Source organism: Suricata suricatta, chromosome X (genome assembly GCF_006229205.1).
Source record: "Suricata suricatta isolate VVHF042 chromosome X, meerkat_22Aug2017_6uvM2_HiC, whole genome shotgun sequence".
NCBI classification, from domain to species: Eukaryota; Metazoa; Chordata; class Mammalia; order Carnivora; family Herpestidae; genus Suricata; species Suricata suricatta.
In genome coordinates, this window is record NC_043717.1 from 18,439,127 (window position 1) to 18,458,500 (window position 19,374).

Sequence of the window (19,374 nt, forward strand, 5' to 3'; positions counted from 1 at the left end):
ATGCTCTTAAGTTCTTTGAAAACTCAAAAGCCACAATGAAGACTATGGAGTATAGAGGATCCATGTACGTTGCTACTATTTGATACCACAAGGTGGGAGGCAAGGCCACACCGTGACTTGTCAGCTCTCCATAAATATATTTTTCCTAGTGTTTTTTTGAGGCCTATAAAACAATGAAAGAAAAGACCTCGATTCCCAACATGTCACATTAGGACAGGAAAAGAGAATAAAAATGCAGAAACTGTTATTGGACAACACGAAGCACTTCCCACACCAGCAGGCCCAAACTGACTAGGTCTCTGAAGCTGTGCTGAAATCAACAGCAGCAAATACCAAGTGTTTAGAAGGGCCCTTTGTAGGTCACATATGCAGGAAGTCTGGATAAATCCTGACAACTTACACAACGATGGGGTGAAAGGGTACTGCCTTACCCCAGCTTTTGAAACATGAAAAATGAATAAAGAATTTACCCACAGTTCCTATAATAGAGTGAGGAAATACGCTATGCCTCAGACAGAACCCTGCAAGTCTGTCAAGAACAGGATGTTGAAACCAACTCATCCTCGGATAAGCGTTTGCGGCAGAGGCTCCAAAGGTCAAAACAATAAATGCCTAGGACCCCCTATTCTAAGGTACAGAACTGTACTATCTTGCTAAACATCACAACAAAGCCAGGTCAACAGCAGTAACGCACTACCGCTTCAAATATATGAAAAGCTGAGGTGGAAGAAGAAAGAAATCATTGGAGGAAGTTAACAGCACGGTAGCCACTGTTGGGCCTCACCCCCTTCCCCCAACCTCATAATTAAGGATTCTACTTAAATGGAAGGCACATGCTGCAGAAATGTCACAATTAAAGCTCAAACTGATTTTGATAAGCATATACTCCACTGAGAGCTGAGCACTGGTTAATTGGTTGTCCTTGCTCAGTATCTTTTTTTTCCCCTAAGAATCTAAGCAATATTTCAATAGCATCTGCCTTCCTGGGATGACAGTGGGATGAACAGTCCATTGAATGTCTCTTTAATTTCCCCACTGCTGAGTACTTTTTGCTGTAAAGTTGGTACTACCATCCAACTGGATGTGGTCGTCAAATTCAAATATAAAACACAATCCAACTAACGGTCCTTAAATATAGTTTTCCATGTGCTGTGCTCACAGGAATGCTAGTGCCATAGTCAGGAAAGCAATCAACTGCAGTTCGTGCCAGCCATAACCTTGAGCGGACAATACAGCACCAGGTCTGGCGCATCTATTTATGGACCCAAGGATCCCTTCTATACTGACTGTGTAAGTCGCACACTAAGCACTTTTCCCAGGCTTCCTTGGCCTCACGTGCTAAAATCTTATTTTCAGATCAGGTCCTGAATTGAAAATAGATCATGCCCTATGCAGTGGTCTAATCCAGTTGAACATGGCCCTTTCCCAGGCAGCTCAGATTGATGAGCTTCCTGATTCAACAGACTTTTATCCTAAAAGAGGCCCTATTCATGGGCATTCACATGAAGCACAAACAGGAGCTGTGTGCAATTGGCTCACAATGTTCAGATAAACAGAGGCTGTGGCAAGCTTCAGCTCACAATGTCAGCCTAGAGGCATCTACCAAGAAGTCAGTCAACATATAACAAGATACGTTTCAGGGGAATTTTTCCAGTGAAAACACCACAGACTGAATCTTCACCCACTGAGAATTTCTTTTTCTATGCAGAATTGGTTTCATTTGGGTTTGTATAGTCTTTGGGTTCTCTGCATCTCACTATACTCCTTTTACCATTATTTAGTGGATTTACCTATCAAGATCCATCCAATCAGAAGGTTGTGGTAGGATCCCTATGTGATATATGAAGTCTGTCCAATACCAAACAAGTTTATCATGTGCTGTGCCAAACTTGGCTTCCTGGAGGAATAAGGACAGCAGTTCGATTGAATAAGCTTGGGGCTGTTAACTGGATATCAGCCACATGGTTCACCAGAATGTATCTGGGTTGCTGAACACTGATTCTTTTAAGAATTAATCCACTGGCCTGATTACCTAGAAAATGGACAGTTTGTCCAGGACAATCCACTGTCCTTAGCTCTTCCAATCAGAATAATGTCATCATGTAATAGGACCATAAATTCTCTGGTGAAAATTCTTATTTTACAGATCTCAGCCTATCAACGGGTGAAATATCATGGAAAAGTTTAAGTTTCCTTATATTACAATGTAAGCTCCATGAAGGCAAGTTGGTTCCCGTGACATGGATGCAGATAATTAAAGAAAACATTAACGTGTCCACCAATGCACCTGCCATCACCTAGATAACCTGAAAGTGGAGAGGTGATGAGCGACACTGCTGCCCTGACCTTGCACTCCTGCACAGTGAGTGGCCATACAAAGCTATTCTGTAGCACAGTATAGTTTTCCTAAGCATTTCTGCACCTATTAATGGCTTGATCTGTGTAGGGGCCTCTCTCACACCCCTGCCCCATATTCCTGTATCCTAACGGATCTACTGGTAACTGTACTGTGTTGAGGAAGCCTCGTGGGCTTCCAGGTGCCCATTCACCCCACCATCACAATTCTATTGCAGCATTTCTCCATTGGGAACATCCCTTACAATCAAAAGACTTACACTTAGCATAACTCTTCCCGCAATACATTCAGCAACAACATCTTACATGTATATTGCTCAAAAGTAACCACACTTCATGGGCACCTAGGTGGCTCAGTCAGTTAAATGTCCAACTTCAGTTCAGATCATGATCCTACAGTTTGCAGGTTCGAGCCCCATGTCAGGCTCTCTACTGTCAGTGCAGAACTTGCTTCAGATGTCTGTCTCCTGCGCTCTCTGCCCCTCCCCCATGCATGTGTGCTTGTGCTCTCTCTCTAAAATAAACTTTAAAAACTTTTAAAAAATACCCACACTTCAGTACACATCAGTCCACAGTCCAATCTGCAAGTTACATCCACGTCTAAGGTAAGTCTTCTATCATACCCATGGAAGTTTTTAGGAACCATGGTGACTTTTGCCCCAGGACCCATAACAGAGAAAAGGTTAGACTACTCTGAGTGCCATCAATTCTCCAAAGCACCTTGACCAGTGAATAAAGCCTTTAGTTCCAGAAAAAGAGAGATGGTTCTCAAGCTCTACCCTAGACCTCTATGTTCTTAAAAAAAAAGTTCTGAGTGTAAAAGTGGTATAGAATACATCAGAAAAGCAACAGTCTAACCAGCACAAAGCTCAGCAAAGGGTCTACGTCACTTGCACTCTTCCTGCCATCAGCAATTCTGCCTCCTGCAGAAGGATGATGTGTGTTCTCCGTGGAGGACATGTGATCCTGAGAGACTAGGCTCAGCTTTTGCTCCACCTTAAGCAAATGACACCCACCTCATTTTCTGGTGCTCAAAGATCACACCCTCAGAAAAGCCTTTCCTGACCACTCTCTCATCCACCCCAGCACTGAACTGGGCCAAGTCCTGTGTTTGGTGATAGAAAATACAGACCATGGGCACACTTGGGTGGCTCAGTCGGTTAAGTGTCCGACCCTTGATTTCAGCTCAAGTCATGATCTCACAGTTCATGAGTTCGAGCCCTGCGTCAGGCTCCATACTGACAGCACAGAGCCTGCTTGGGATTCTCTCTCTCCCTCTGTCTCTCTCTCTGCCCCTCCCCTGTTCATGCTCTCTCTCTCAAAATAAATAAATAAAACCTCTCTCTGCCCCTTCCCTGCTCGCATGCATGCACACATGCATGTGCTCTTTCTCTCCAAAATAAATCAATAAACTTTTTTAAAGTTATTTCTGAAATTAAGTAGTTAATATAATGTGCATTTTCAATATCTTAATTTCTATGATTATGAATAAGACATAGCGTGGAAACATAAAAACATATTATAAGGGGTGCCGCGGTGGCTCAGTCAGTTGAGCACCCAACTTCAGCTCAGGTCATGATCTCATAGTTGATGGTTTCAAGCCCTCCATCAGAGTTGCTGCTGTCAGCACAGAGCCCACTTCGGATCTTCTGTCCCCCTCTCTCTCTATCCCTCCAGCGCTTATGCTCTCTTTCTTAAAAATAAATAAAACATTTTTTAAAACCATATTATAAAAAAACAGATGTGATAATGACAAATTTTGGGACTATGGGCAAGAAAACGGAGAAGACACTGAGGACAGATGGACTTTCCAGGAGCCCACAGAATCACATGCCCTAAGTGACTGTTCTGATGAGGTCCGTTCCATCAGCCAAGTACCAGCCCTCTCCGCTGCGAGGAAGGCTTCACACCAAATGGAGCTGTAAGCCCCAGGAGCATCTGCTGATTTTCAGAAGGATACAGGCTCCACCACTAGGAAAGACAATCAAGTATTCTATTTCAGATCCGGGGGAATGCTTTGAACATGTAAGGAACATATGGATATATACCCACACTGCAGAATTACGGTTGCCACGAATGAAGGTGTTGTGACCAGACAGTTTGGAAAGCCTGCATTGAATGAGAAGTTGAACACACACCCTCTCAGGTAAGACACCAGCAGAGGCTCCAAAGGCCAAGACAAAATAAATAAACAAATGTAACACTGTGTATCGACTATAGTCAAATTTTAAAATTTAATAAACAAATAATAAAGTGAGTATCAGACCACCTTGCAAAGAAATGGATCCAAATGAATTAGCCCATCACTCAACCCAGGTATAGAAAATTCTTTAGTTGAAAGGAGTAAAGAATTTTCAGAGGCAACTGTTAGCATGCTGGGAATTTTCTCCACCCTCCTCAGGGAGGGACAAGGACTGTCCCCCAGGTACCACAAAATCACTGACAAAGCACTCGAGAAATATTGACTGACATCCATGAAAGCTGAAAGAGACAGGAAGAAGACAGTAGGAACAAAGGGCCTGGACTCCTTAGCCCCACACGTGGAGCATGGCTCTGACACTTTCTACTGCAGTGCCCTTCCCTGGAGCGGAACATCCTGATCTCTAAATTACAGTGGGTAATTAATTCATATTACGTATTTACTTGTCTCTCCAGGTCCTAGGTTTCACAGTACCCCTTCCAGCGTCAAGATCTTCCATAATGTTGTTTGCTGGACCTCTGGGATGCTCATTCCTGACCCTTAACTCTGCCCTAGTAACAGGGAATTTCTTCACCTAGTGACAACCACACAATCAGTGCCTCAAAATTACACTCTTCAGAAACTATTCCCTGATGACTCACTTACCCACTCTGACCCCACCAAAGAAGAAATGCTGCATCCTTGCTATGGGCCCTCAGAGCATCTGGATTTTTCTTTCAGAAAGAGCACTTTACAGGGTTTTTTTGTTTATTTATTTTTGAGAGAGAGCACGCGTGTGCAAGTGGGGAGGGGCCGAGAAAGAGGGAGACAGAGAATCCCAAGCAGACTTTGCAGTGTCAGCACAGAGCCAGATGTGGAGCTCGAATCCGTGAACCATGAGATCATGACCTGAACTGACATCAACAGTTGGATGTTTAGCCGAATGAGCCACCCAGCGGCCCTACACTTTACAGTTTTATACAATATTGCCATAAATAAATTTATACAATATTGCCATAAATTGATAATGCCCCCTAAAATTTGGTCTTTAAAAGTATAAAACAAGAAGCGTCTAAGTCAGTTAAGCATACGACTTCGGCTCAAGTTATGATCCTGCAGTTCATGGGTTCAAGCCCCACATCAGGTTCTGTGCAGGCAGCTCAGAGCCTGGAGCCTGCTTCAGATTCTGTGTCTCCCTCTCTCTCTGCCCCTTCCCCTGCTGGCACTCTGTCTTTCTCTGTCTCAAAGTGGTTAGTGCTTCTTCCCATAGTGTCTGGTATATAATAAGTACTTAAAAGTATTCTTAATATAAGATCAGTTTGTATAAGTGTGTACATGTGTTGATCAGCTGAGTTTTGGGATCTGGCTAGGGAATAAATTACATCTCTACCTACTACAGATTTAAGTTCTGTGTTCTCTATGTGAACAAACAGACCTTTAGAAAGAAAATATATCACGGGGCACCTGGGTGGCTCAGTCGGTTAAGCCTCCGACTTTGGCTCAGGTCATGATCTCGCCATTCATGAGTTCAAGCCCTGTGTTAGGCTCTGTGCTGACAGCTCAGAGCCTGGAGCCTGTTTTGAAGTTAGAGTCACAGCACTCAGACAACAAAAAGAAAAAAAAGACACATCCAAATCAACCAGGAAAAAGTAAAATTTTCCTTATTTGCAGATGACATGATACTCTATATAGAAAACCCAAAATACTCCACCAAAAAAAAAAGGCTAGAACTGATATACGAATTCAGTGAAGCTGCAGGACATAAAATCAAAGTACAGAAATGTGGCGCAACTTCATATAGCAATAATGAAGCAGCAGAAAGAGAAATTAAGAAAACAATTCCATTTACAACTGCACCAATAACAACAGGATACCTAGGAATAAACCTAACCAAAGTAAAAGACTTGTACTCTGAAAACTACAAAACTACAAAACACTGATGAAAGAAATTGAAGATGACATGAAAAAATGGTAAAATATTTCATGTTCGTGAACTAAAACAACAATATTGTTTAAAGGTCTACACAACTCAAAGCAATCTACACATTTAACATAACCCTTATCAAAAACAAGAACAGCATTTTTCACAGAGATAAAACAAATAATCTTAAAATTTGTATGGAAACACAAAAGACTTCAAATATCGAAAGCAACCTTGAAAAAGCAAAGCAAAGCTGGAAGCATCACAATTCCGGACTTCAAGGTATATTACAAAGCTGCAGTAATCAAAACAGCATGGTACTGGCACAAAAACAGACACAGAGATCAACGGAACAGAAATGAAGACCCAGGAAGGAATCCACAACTAACATATGGCCAATTAACCTTCCACAATGCAGGAAAGAGTATCCAATGGGGAGAAAAATGTCTCTTCAACAAATAGTACAGGGAACACTAAATAGCTACATGCAAAAGAATGAACCTGGACCACTTGACTATACCATACATAAAAATAAATTCAAAAGGGATGAAAGACCTAAATGTGAGACCTGGAACCATAAAAATCCTGGAAGAAAACATAGGCAGCAATGTCTATGACATTGGCCATAGCAACTTCTCTCTAGATATGTCTCTGGAGGCAAAGGAAACAAAGCAAAAATAAACTACTGAGACTACATCAAAATAAAAAGCTTCTGGGGGCACCTGGGTGGCTCAGTCAGTTAAGCATCCAACTTTGATTCGGGTCACAAACTCATGGTCTGTGAGTTCGATCCCTGCATTGGGCTCTGTGCTGACAGCTCAGGGCCTAGAGCCTGCTTTTGATTCTGTGTTTCCCTCTCTCTCTTTTGGCAAACCACCTCCAAATCTGTCTGTCTGTCTGTCTCTCTCTCTCTCTCAAAAATAAACATTAGGGCATCTGGGTGGCTCAGTTGGTTGAGCATCTGACTTCAGCTCAGATCATGATCTGACAGTTTATGAGTTCCAGCCCCATGTCAGGCTCTGTGCTGACACCTCCGAGCCTGGAGCCTACTTCGGATCTTGTGTCTCCCTCTCTGTCTCTCTCTGCCCCTTCCTGGCTCATGTTCTGTCTGTCCCTGTCTCTCTGTCTCTCTCTCTCAAAAATAAATAAACATTTAAAAACTCAATAAAAAAAATATATCTTTAAAAATAAATTGTAGCAAAGTGGATGGACCTCGAGGGAGTCACGCTAAGCAAAATAAGTGAGGCAGAGAAGGAAGGATACCATATGTTATCACTCATAGGTCTAACAGGAGAAACCTAACAAGGGACCATGGGAAGGGGAAAGGGTGGGGCAAGAGTTGGGGAGAGGGAGTTTAGGCAAATCATGAGAGACCTTTGAATGCTGAGAACAAACTGAAGGCTGAAGAGGGAGGGGGGAAGGGGAAGGAGGGTGATGGTCAGGGAGGAGGGACACTTGTGGGGAAGAACACTGGGTGTTATATGGGAAACAACTTGGTAATAAATTATTGAATTTATAAAAAAATTTAAATAAATAAACATTAAAATTTTTTAATGTTTATTTATTTATTTTTGAGAGACAGAGCAAGCAGGGAAGGGGGCAAAGCATGAGAGGGAGACACAGAATCTGAAGCAAGCTCCAGGCTCCGAGCTGTCAGCACCAAGCCTGACTGAGGGCTCAAACTCACAAGCTGTGAGATCATGACCTGAGTTGAAGCTGGACACTTAACCGACTGAGCCACCCAAGCGTCCCCAAAATTTTTTTAATAAAATGAAATAAAAAGCTTCTTCACACCAAAGAAAATAATCAACAAGACTCAAAGGCAACCTATAGAGTGGGAAAAGATGTTTGCAAATGACATATCTGATCAAGGGTTAATATCCAAAATATATAAAAAACTTAGAAAACTCAACACTTAAAAAAATGAATAATCCAATTAAAACATGGGTAGAAGACATGAATAATTATTTTTCAAAGAAGGCATGCAGATGGCCAACAGACACATGAAAAGATGTTCAACCTCAACAATCATAAGGGAAATAAAAAATCAAAACTACAATGAGATATCACCTCCCACTTGTCAGAAAGGCTAAAATCAACAACACAAGAAACAACAGGTGTTGGCAAGGATGGGGAGAAAGAGGAACCGTCTTGCACTGTTGGTGGGAATGCAAGCTGGTATAGCCACTCTGGACAACAATATGGAGGTTCCTCAAAAAGTTAAAAATAGAACTAGTCTATGATCCAGCAACTGCACTAGGAGATACTTAGCCAAAGAATACAAAAATACTAATTCAAAAGGATACCTGCACCCTGCTGTTTACAGCAGCACTATCTACAGTAGCCAAATGATGGAAACAGCTGAAGTGTCCATCAGTTGATAAGCAGATCAAGAAGACATGGTATGTAGATACGATGAAATACTACTCAGCCATAAAAAGGAATGAAATCTTGGCACTGATGACATGAATGGAGCTGGAGAGTATAAAGCTAAGCGAAATAAGTCAGAGAAAAACAAACACCATATGATTTCACTCATATGTAGAATTTAAGAAACAAAACAAAGGGAAAAAATAAGAGAGAGAGAAAAACCAAGAAGCAGATTCTTAACTATAGAGAACAAACGGATGGTTACCAGAGGGGATGCAGTTGGGGGCAAGGTGGGGGGGAATGGGTGAAATATGGAATGGGGATTAAGAAGTGCATTTGTGATGAGAACAAGGTATTGTACGCAAGTGCTGAATCACTCACTATATTATATACCTGAAACTAATATAACACCGTATGTTAATCAACTGGAATAAAATAAAAACTTTAAAACAATTTTCACTAAAATTAAATTTAAAAAAAGAAACGTTTAGCTATGTAAGAGTAACTAGAAAAGCTATGGGACCATCTGGGTTCTCCTCCCAGACCTGGGAAGAGGGGGTCCTCAACAGACTTCCCATAGGGAAAAGGTAAAGAATCACGTTGCTTTCTTTTAGACTCCATTTATATCAGATCAACAGAAATGAGAATGAAGAGAAACTGATCAAATTCCAATCTGATAATGCTCCAAAGTTACATGACATTCCAGAAGTCATAGTGAGGACTGCTGGAAAGCCATAAAGTGACCTGCACTGTAATATTTGATGCCACAATCTGGACAATATTGACACATTGTGACTTGTCAGCTCTCCACAAACATACTTTTCTCGGGCTTTCTCGGGGTTCTTTGAAATGACAAAAAAAACCCCTCTTGGAACCCCAACATGTCTCTCTACAATAGGAAAACCAAGCACAAATGTGGAAACTGATGTATGACAGAATAAAGGCTCCCCACAATGGTGGGCCTGGCTTGATTAGGTACCTAAAGTTATGGTGAAATTAACAGCCAACAAATAGCAAGTCTTTTTAAGAGAGCTTTAATATAAGAAATGGGATTTTTCAAAAAATCTGCAAGGCTAAACACCCAGGCTTGAAAGTATAGCGACATCATCACACTAGGGATATTCCAATATATAAATTCTAAGAACAACCGGAGGACTCCAGCCCGGAGAAATATGAAGGCAGTCACATCTGTGAAAGGTCTGCATTCTTCCCTACAAATCCTACAAGGATGGGAAAAAGGATCCTGGCTTTTCCCCCACTTCACCTGATCATGATTTTCCGATAACTCTCCAGTCTCCTCTGTCCTCCACTTCACCCCAAAATTCCCTTTTCTCTATTATTCATTACTCCTCTCCTATTTGCACTCATTCTGTCTAGTTATATTTATAAAGTATGCAGTAGTTCTCTGACCTGGGTCAGGACCACAAAGCTACAAGTGGCCTGTGCGATTTGGTGTCAGGAGATACACTAAGGCTTCTTATTTATCATTTCTTTTCAGTTTCGCACATAGTGAGGGTCACAAAATATCTCCCACCTACACTAGAGGAAACTGAGGCTCAGAGAGATTAAATACCTCTCCCGCTGGCATAGGGCCAATAAACAGCAGGTGTTAACTAGGAACAGAAAGAAATTTTTTCAATATTGAGGAGTCGGGAGGGGGTTATAATTATTATTCTGGATTGAGTTTCTAACTCCTGGACATGACCATAGGATAAATTATTTTAAAGTAAGCAAATAACTACTGGAATTTCTTCCCATACATAGGAAGAACACATCCCCAAGCCAGTTTTCATTTATAAAGAGAAGAAGAAAGTTACTTTTTCTTTGTGCCCGTGAAGGCAACCTCAACAATAACACAACTGCAGACCCAGTGAACAAATTCCCATCGGCATATACTCCGAGTGACCTGGACAGCCAGGCCGTCATCGTGAGGACCGCAGGAACAGACTCCATCCTGGACTGTCTGGAAGCACAAGGCAGGAGATTATTCTATTCGATGACTTCTCAGCTATGAACAAACCTACTGTTTTACTATTTTTCATTTATTTATTTTGAGAGAGAGAGAAAGAGAGAGGGAGAAAGGAGAGAAACAAAGAGAGAGAGGAAGGGAGGGAGAGAGAGAATCACAAGCAGGCTCCAAGCTGTCAGCACAGAGCCTGAAGAAGGACTCAGTCTCACAAACTGTAAGATCATGACCTGAGCCAAAATCAAGAGTCAGACGCTTAACCCACTGGGCCACCTAGGAGCCCCTGTTCTAGTATTTTTTTTAATGTTTATTTGAGAGAGAGAGAGAGAGAGAGAGAGAGAGAGAGAGAGAGAGAGAGAGAGAGACTGAGCATGAACAGGGGAGGTACAAAGAGAGAGGAAGACACAGAGTCTGAAACAGGCTCCAGGCTCTGAGCTGTCAGCACAGAGCCCAATGCGGGGCTTTGTGCTTATAAACCCTGAGGTCCTGACCTGAGCCGAACTCATATCCTTAACCGACTGAGCCACCCAGGTACGCCTTGTTGTAGCATTTTTTAACTGGACAATGAAAATATGAAAAATAAAGATGCCTCCTGAGAAAACCCATTAGTACAATTTCCGTTGCTTGACATGGGGAGGAAAATTTCACCCTGGAGATGATCCTTCAAGAACTAAAAGGGGGCTACTAAACCCAAAGAAGAGCTCAATGCATTCACATATGTCGTAGGGCAAGCATGCAAGCTGCTAATCCAGAGACAGATGGGAGGAAGAGACACTGGGTCACATGCCTATTACACCTACTTCATCTTCCTGGATGTCTTCTCTCCTGTCCTTCCCCTCGTTGCTCATGGTCTGTTTCTCCCCATGCCTCTCAGGTTCTCATTCACTATGCTGAGGGATATCTACAAAAAACGCAGTGGTTCTCAGAATGACGACGGGATTCCAAGCATTCGAGGACACTTTTCTAACAGTGGCTGGGCTAGTAAAATCCTAATAGAATCTATTTCCACATACTCATCGTCTGTACATGTGGTTTCCTAAATCAGGTCTGCCCTTGAACGACCATGGAACACATCCAGGTTCTCCTCTCATCCTTTCCACTATCAACTCATGCCATTTTAGCCAGCAGGATCAATGATATTTTTCAAAAACTACACTCTGGCCCTAACAGCCTCTGGAATTAAAAGGTTAAAACTTCATCAGGTAAATTTGTCAAAAGTAGCCGACACCTCGAATTCCCACTGCACACACGTGCAAACACCAGGGCCCGACATGGAGATAGGGCTATCTGAGATGCCACCACCATTTCATTGCAAATGTGGGATCACACTTCCTACCTGGCAAGTGGACATGTAACATTCCATGACCCAAAAGGCAAAAGTACAAATAGGAGAAAATGGTTTTTGCAAAATTCCAGGACCATATGTGGACTGGCTGGCCACCAGAAGCTACAGTGAATTCAAATCCAACAAATATCAATCTTTTCAGGGGACCTTAAAAATATAAAAGATACCTTGGGAGAATGTGCACTAGTCTAAATACCCTATTTGAACATTAATTGAAAAGAGATAATCCAAGATACAAATTCTCTCTGACAAGCAGACAGAAGAAGGCCCAGATGCGTCAGGGTCTCACAGAATGATAGGACGAAGGAACACTGGCTTACCATCACTTTTGACATATGTAAAGTGGGAAATGAAATGTGCCCACAGTACCTAAAATTAAGAGTATGATGAAGGAAAAGGCTACAGGTCAGATATATCGCTGAATGTCTGTCTTGAAGAGGATATTGAAAGCAACTCGTCCTCTGATAATAAGCGTTGGCAGAGACTCCTAAGACCCAAACAATAAATGCCTAGGACTATATATTCTAAGGTGAGCTACTTTGCTGACCAGACAAAACCTGACCAAAACGATCTGCTCTTAGCCCACCAAGTGGAAGTGGAAGAAGGAGGAAAGAAATTGTGGAGGCAGTTACCAGTGTGGTAGGCATTGTCTTCACTGTCCTGAATCTGGGCCTGCTCCCACTTCCCCCAATCTCATAATCAAACATCTGGGAGACACCTTCTGGGAAAACGCTAAATTTATATTTTTTTTATGTTTTTATTTTTGAGAGAGAGACAGAGTGTGAGTGGGGAAGGGACAGAGAGAGAGGGAGACACAGAATCCAAAGCAGGCTCCAGGCTCTGAGCTGTCAGCACAGAACCTCACACGGGGCTGGAACTCACGGACTGTGAGATCATGACCTGAACTGACATTGGACACTTAACCGACTGAGCCACTCAGGCACCCCAGAGAATGCTACCTCTAGAGGCCAAACAGATTAAAAAGAGAAAGGGCTGCATGGAACAGTGATGCTGAAGGTACTAGAAAAAGTCAGAAGAGCACAGGTCTCAGCAAGGGGGTCTAAGTCTCCTAATCCTCTTCCTGTCATTACCAATACAGATATGGCGAGATAGGCTTGGAACATGGGGTTGGGCATGGATAAGCAGGTGCCCTCCGCTCCTTGTCCTCCGGCATAGCCGGCAGGGCCAAGGAGCCAAGTGCATAGCCAACTACAACCTTCACAGCATTTTCCCAACACACAACCTTCCCAAATACGTTTCCCAACTACAACTTTCACGTCATTTTCCCACTCTGGATTTATGGACCTCAGTACACTCTGCATAACCTACTGCCCCAAATACTTTATCAGAGAGCTCAGCAACCACCCCTGGGGCCTGTTCCATACTTAACCAGTCAACCTGCAGGCTCAGACCCATTTTTTTCCCCAAAAGGGCCTTGTGACCTACCTTAACAGCATCCAGGAAAAGGGAGTTTAAAACCCCGTGGAGTCCCTCTGCCAAACACACATGGGACAAAGCCTGATGTCATTTTCCCTCTTTCACAGTAACAAACTGGTCAATTTTTGTGGCCATTTTGCAGCAGCAACAACCTTTCTCTCAGGAACATGGAACCGTTTGGGAAAGAGAGCAGTTGTGCCTCGGCTCCATGGGATACAGTGTGTAAAACCATCTACGTGGTTTCAAGCATCGTAACTGGCAAGGAAGCCCTGAACTTTGTTGGAGATTGTGAATCTCCTTGCTGGTGGGCATCCAAGGCCATAGAGAATCACACCTTCAACGTTCTAGTCAACAAGACATCAGAATGCCATGAAAAGTGTTGAACATCAGAGAAATGTTGCTCTGGCACCACGTGAACATTCACAGTTCCACAGAGAACACGTTAAAGCACCCATTACACATTAGTGCACAGAGTAGATGACAGCTCGCTGGGTTCACAGGCCTTTCCATGACAAAAATCACTTTTAACTTTTTATCTTTGCACTACAAGTTCTCTCTGCTGCGTTCAGATACTTTCTGCAGAAACAGAGACCAGGAATATTTTTATGCAGATACCACAACACCAGCTTCCTGAAGACCATCTCGTCTCCACAGCTGGAAGCCCAGGACATAAAGAAGAAACGGCCTTGTGGTGGGGGCAACTGGCACCAGTAAGCACTGATGCGCATATTCTTTCAGCCATTCTCTGGCCCACAAAAAAATGTACTTTTAAAAACTATTAGACAGTGGGGCGCCTGGGTGGCTCAGCCAGTTAAGTGTCTGACTTCGGCTCAGGTCCTGATCTCGTGGTTTGTGGGTTTGAGCTCCACGTCGGACTGTGTGCTGACAGCTCAGAGCCTGGAACCTGCTGTGGATTCTGTGTCTCCTCTCTCTGTCCCTCCCCCGCTCATGCTCTGTCTTTGTGTCTCCACCCCCCCTCTCAAAAATAAATATTAAAACCAAAAAATTTAACAAATAAAAATAAAAAATTAAAACAATTAGGCATCTGGGTGTTGTATGGAAACCAATTTGACAATAAACTATTTAAAAATAAAAAATAAAACAAAAAAAACAATTAGGCATCAACTGGACAGGTGATTTTAATACTATCCTACCTCTACCTGCCTAACCCTCTAAACTGTTTCAACAGGCAGCATACACAATGGCATCCCAGAAAAGCCACCTTACTCCTAAATGGGCCCACACGCCCTAGAAGAGGTTGGACGGTAGGAGGAGCCACACGCTCCCCCTCACCCACCGTGTAGATAAGGAATGTGCGACCAGACCCTACAGACCCTAGGGAGCTGGGCTGCCCGTAAGGGGGCCCAACTGCGCTCCTGAGCCAGGCGGCCTTCACGGCTCCTGACCTGCCCTGGCTGTGCTACTGGACACATCAGCAGAGTCTCACTCACTGATTCAACCGGTGGCAACCCAGGCGCCACGGGCCTGCTACCTGATCCACTCTAACGTGGAATGCACAGTCCGCTGGTGGGGGGACCCTACTGACCCTCTCGGCCCCCTACATGACAGGCTGCTCTACCAGACCCTGAGGAATCGATCTTAGGCACAAACCTGGCCAGAATGGCTGGCATAATAAAAGGGCATCATAACTTCTGGGACCACACATTCTAGACGAAATCTGTCATCTCGTGCACAGAGACATGCGAAGCCCAGGCCAGAGCCCAAATTCTCAGTCCACTAAAAGCACCAAAAAATTTTAACATGGTGACACTTTCATACTTCAAAAAAGAGTAAAAGTGAAGAATGTAGCAAACGTGCCAGCTGCCCATGACTCGTGCCCCTCACACCAAAATGAAGACAGGGTAACAAAAGGGGACTTGACCTCAGTGCGTGCTGCCCCGCCTTGCGGAGGAGCTCCTCCAGGCTGCAGCTGAGCGCCCATTACCCCGCAGCTCTGGGCCATGAGGGCGCAGGGCTAAGAGTGCACTCTGCAGAAGGGGGTCTTAAAACTGAAGCACCCAAGATGGGCACCTGGAGAGACAGAAACCCCGATATGAGAGAGGTCTACACAAGCCTGGCTGTGTGGGGTGAGGAGGTTAATGTCCAGAGAGAAGCTGCATCCACGGGCCCTTTACATAACGGGACACAAGGCACGAGTATCCCACTCCCACTGGAAAGGAAGGTAGGGGCAGGGCTGCCCTGCAGAGGAAAGGTCTGTGTTTTCCAAACTCAGTTTGTGTACTCTGAGAAAGTGATAACAGTGGGCATTTTGTACACCCTCCTAAGGACCAGAGATTACTTCCTCTGGCCCTAATCAAATAGAAGCAAGCTTGAGAAAGCTGGACTCATGGCTTCTTCAGTTAGCCAGATACCAGAACGAATACCTGACTCGTGCACAGGACTGTGACTTCCAAGGTCGACATGAGAACCCTATAGAAGTGAGTATACCAGGTTGTCTTAAAGGGAAGGCGCCTAGGTAGAGAAGTCAAAGAAGCAGTGACCCCAAAAGAAATGTGGGTCAAAAAGACCAAGGGCTAAAGGGGAATTTAGGGGCCAGGGGGAGGAAAGGCACCTGATGAGGCAGCAGCCAGCAGTCTCAGGTCCCTTAGGGAGCTCAAAATGTGTCCATGACAGTGTCAGCTCAGGATTTCACTGCTCACAGCCCCCAAACCACACCACAACTTTACACACCGGGCCAAGGGGTGGTCTTCTCTACACACCTCTCTCCCTAGAGATGGCATCCAGAGTGGTGTGATCAAGGAGTAGGGGGAGGAGATGAAGAGAGGAAAGGCAACAAGAAGTACTAGATCTATGCTATTAATACAAATGCACACATTGCTGGCAGGCTGACAAAATCCATGAGGGCTCCAGCTGGTTTAGACAGAAATTCCCAGTATTCAGGAACATAGCATTCTGACTGTTATAGTACACTGGGCTGCTAGGAAGTGACCACAGGATGGTTGGTTATTTAAGAGTTACCAGTTGGCTATGGGACCTTCTGGAAATTTCCTCCCAGACTAGGGAAGAACATATGCCCAGGGGACTTCTCATGCATAAGTAGAGAAAGAAGTTACTTTCTCTTTATGGCTGTCAAACGATACTCGACAAACTTTTGACAAAGACCTAGTCTACCAGAAAGTGCATCATTTGGGAAAGTTTCTGCTTTCCCCTCAACATATGGTAGGACAACACTATCGAAACAGTAACTCAAAAAAGAAACACTTGGAAAGCTCTGTGCAAATGTGAATCAATAACCTTAAGAAAGGCCACCTTATCTGTGAAATAGGAAATAATAGAGTCCTACTTCACAGCTACGTTGCTCAAAGGAGAGCATCCCATTTCAGCCTACAGGATATCACCTATGTTTTCCCAACAGGATATTATGGCCTTAGCCTCCAAGTGGAAGGAATTAAAACTCCTGTGGGATCAACCTGTCAAAAGCTTCTGAAAGCTCAAGAGCTTGGGCCAGGGGCCCACACGAAGGCAGGTCACTTCAAGGCACCTTCACTGCCATGTGCCCTAACTTGGGCTCAGGCTTCCTGGCCTGGCGAGGAGCCCACAGGCCCGCAGGACGGCTAGGATGCTCAGCAAACTGCAAAAGGAACGTAAAGGAGAGAAGCAAGTGTTCACCAAAACAAAGCACTACCTACAATGGCCAGCCAGACCGGCGAGATCCCTGAGGCTCGCACGAATCCAACGACCAGCAAATTCTGAGGCTTTTTAATGCGCCTTTGAATTTACAAAACAGGCTCCTGAGAGAACCCAGAAGGCTAAAAACCTTGGGTTGAAAGTGCAGAGACAACATCGCAATGGGGATATTCTGATATGGACGTTTTCTCTGAGAACAAGCAGGAGAATTCTGATCCAGAGATATCTGAAGGCACTCAGATATGTGAGGGGTCTCCACGCACCCTGAAAACTCCTACAAGGATGGGACAAAGTGGTACTGCCTTCCCTCACTTTACCCCAACACGACTTCTGAGTCCTCTCTTGTGCCCCGACTCTTCTCTCCGTCTCTGCCATATTGCAACCTGGTGTTCACATCAGTTTCTTCAGTATGACACTGGCAACAACCAAAGTAAAAGTAATTGAACTGGAAATTATCAAGATTTAAAAAATTTTTATGTCAAAGAACAGTATCAAAAAGTGAAGACAACCCACAAAATTAGAAAATCTATTTGCAAATTATATCTGGTAAGATTGTAGTACCTAAAATAAACAAAGAACTCTTAAAAGTCAATGAACAAAAGACAACCCAAATAATAAATGACCGACTCACGCTGCAACATGGATGAACCTTGGCAACTTTACGATATATACCTGAAACAACTCATTAACAAAAGTCTGCACATCATAAGATTCTATTTATAGCAAACGCCCACAACAGGGAAATCCTTAGAGTCAGATAGTAGATTAGTGGCTGTCAGGTAACACAGTAGAGAGAGGGAATGAAGAGTGACTATTAAAAGGCACAGGGTAGCACTTTGAGGTTATAGAAATGTTCCGGACTAAGATAGTGGAAACAGGTGTATAACAATGAATATACTAAAAATCCCTGTATGGGTGTGAGTTGTATTTCAAAAAACAGCAAAATTAAACAGCATTGAAGATTTATCAAACTCACTGTTTGCGTGGGTCACAAATTCAGGCCCTGCTGAGCTGGTGCTTCTGGCCCAGGGCACAGCACAAGCCTGCAGTCAAGATGTCACCAGGGTGGTAGCCCTCACAATCAACTGGAGCTGTAAGATTTGGTTCCTAGGCGGCGCCGGAAGTTCGTGGGAGGCCCAGTTTCTTGCCATGCAGGCTTCTCCACAGGCCACTTGAGTGTCCTCATGACGTGGTGGATGACTTCTCCTAGAATGAGAGAGGGACAAATGTCTCTACCTCAAACAAATGACAAAAGGTTTCAGAAAGCTTGTGTCTCCTACAGGCTGAAGATCAAAGGAACTAGGGTCTGACTCACACAAGTAACGTCTAGAGGCTAGAGCCTGACTGTCCGTAGCAGGTGGGACAATAAAATGACAGCCTTAGATGTAAAGTGAACTGCCAGAGAAATGCAGAAAAACCTATGTCTCTACGGAACAAATGTGGACCCCACAAAAGACAGTGGCCTGAGATTGTCATAAAAGGAAAAGTAGCCAACGGGGTTACCCAAGAGGGCAGAAGGACCCCACCACAGGGGTGGGTCACCAAAGACCTAGGAACTGAGGGGGAGTCAAAGTGGCTATTCAGAGGAAAGACACTCAGTGTGGCAGGGCTTGCACTCTGAGGTCCCTCGAGGACCCTGCAAGTGTCTGAGTGTCAGACAGGGATTTCCTCCAACATCACGGAGTCCCAACCCGTATCGCACCTTGTCAACCACGTGAAGGCATGCCTTTCTCCCACAGTCCTCATACTCTCTGGGCCCCAGTGGTAGATCAGAAATAGTGTGTGGTCATATATGCATTCAGGCACTCCTGTGACCACCGACTCAGGTCTGTGAGTGCCACTGGAGTTTTAGCTCAATGATAGCAGGGACACATCTGTTTTGTTACCACTGCCTGCCAGTGACAGTGTATGGTACACAGTAGGTGCTCAAAAAGTATTTTTAAGCCCTACCTCACAAATATACAAAAATATTATCCATACAATGGAATATTATTCAGCCATAAAAAGGAATGAAGTATCAATGTATGCTACAACGTGGAAACCATTAAGTTTGGTCGCAAACTAGGAGTCTGAACCTCTCTCTTGTCCAGCAAGAGAACACATGCAGAACTGAATATGAAAGAGACTAGCATCCAGGAGGAAATCAGAGCCCC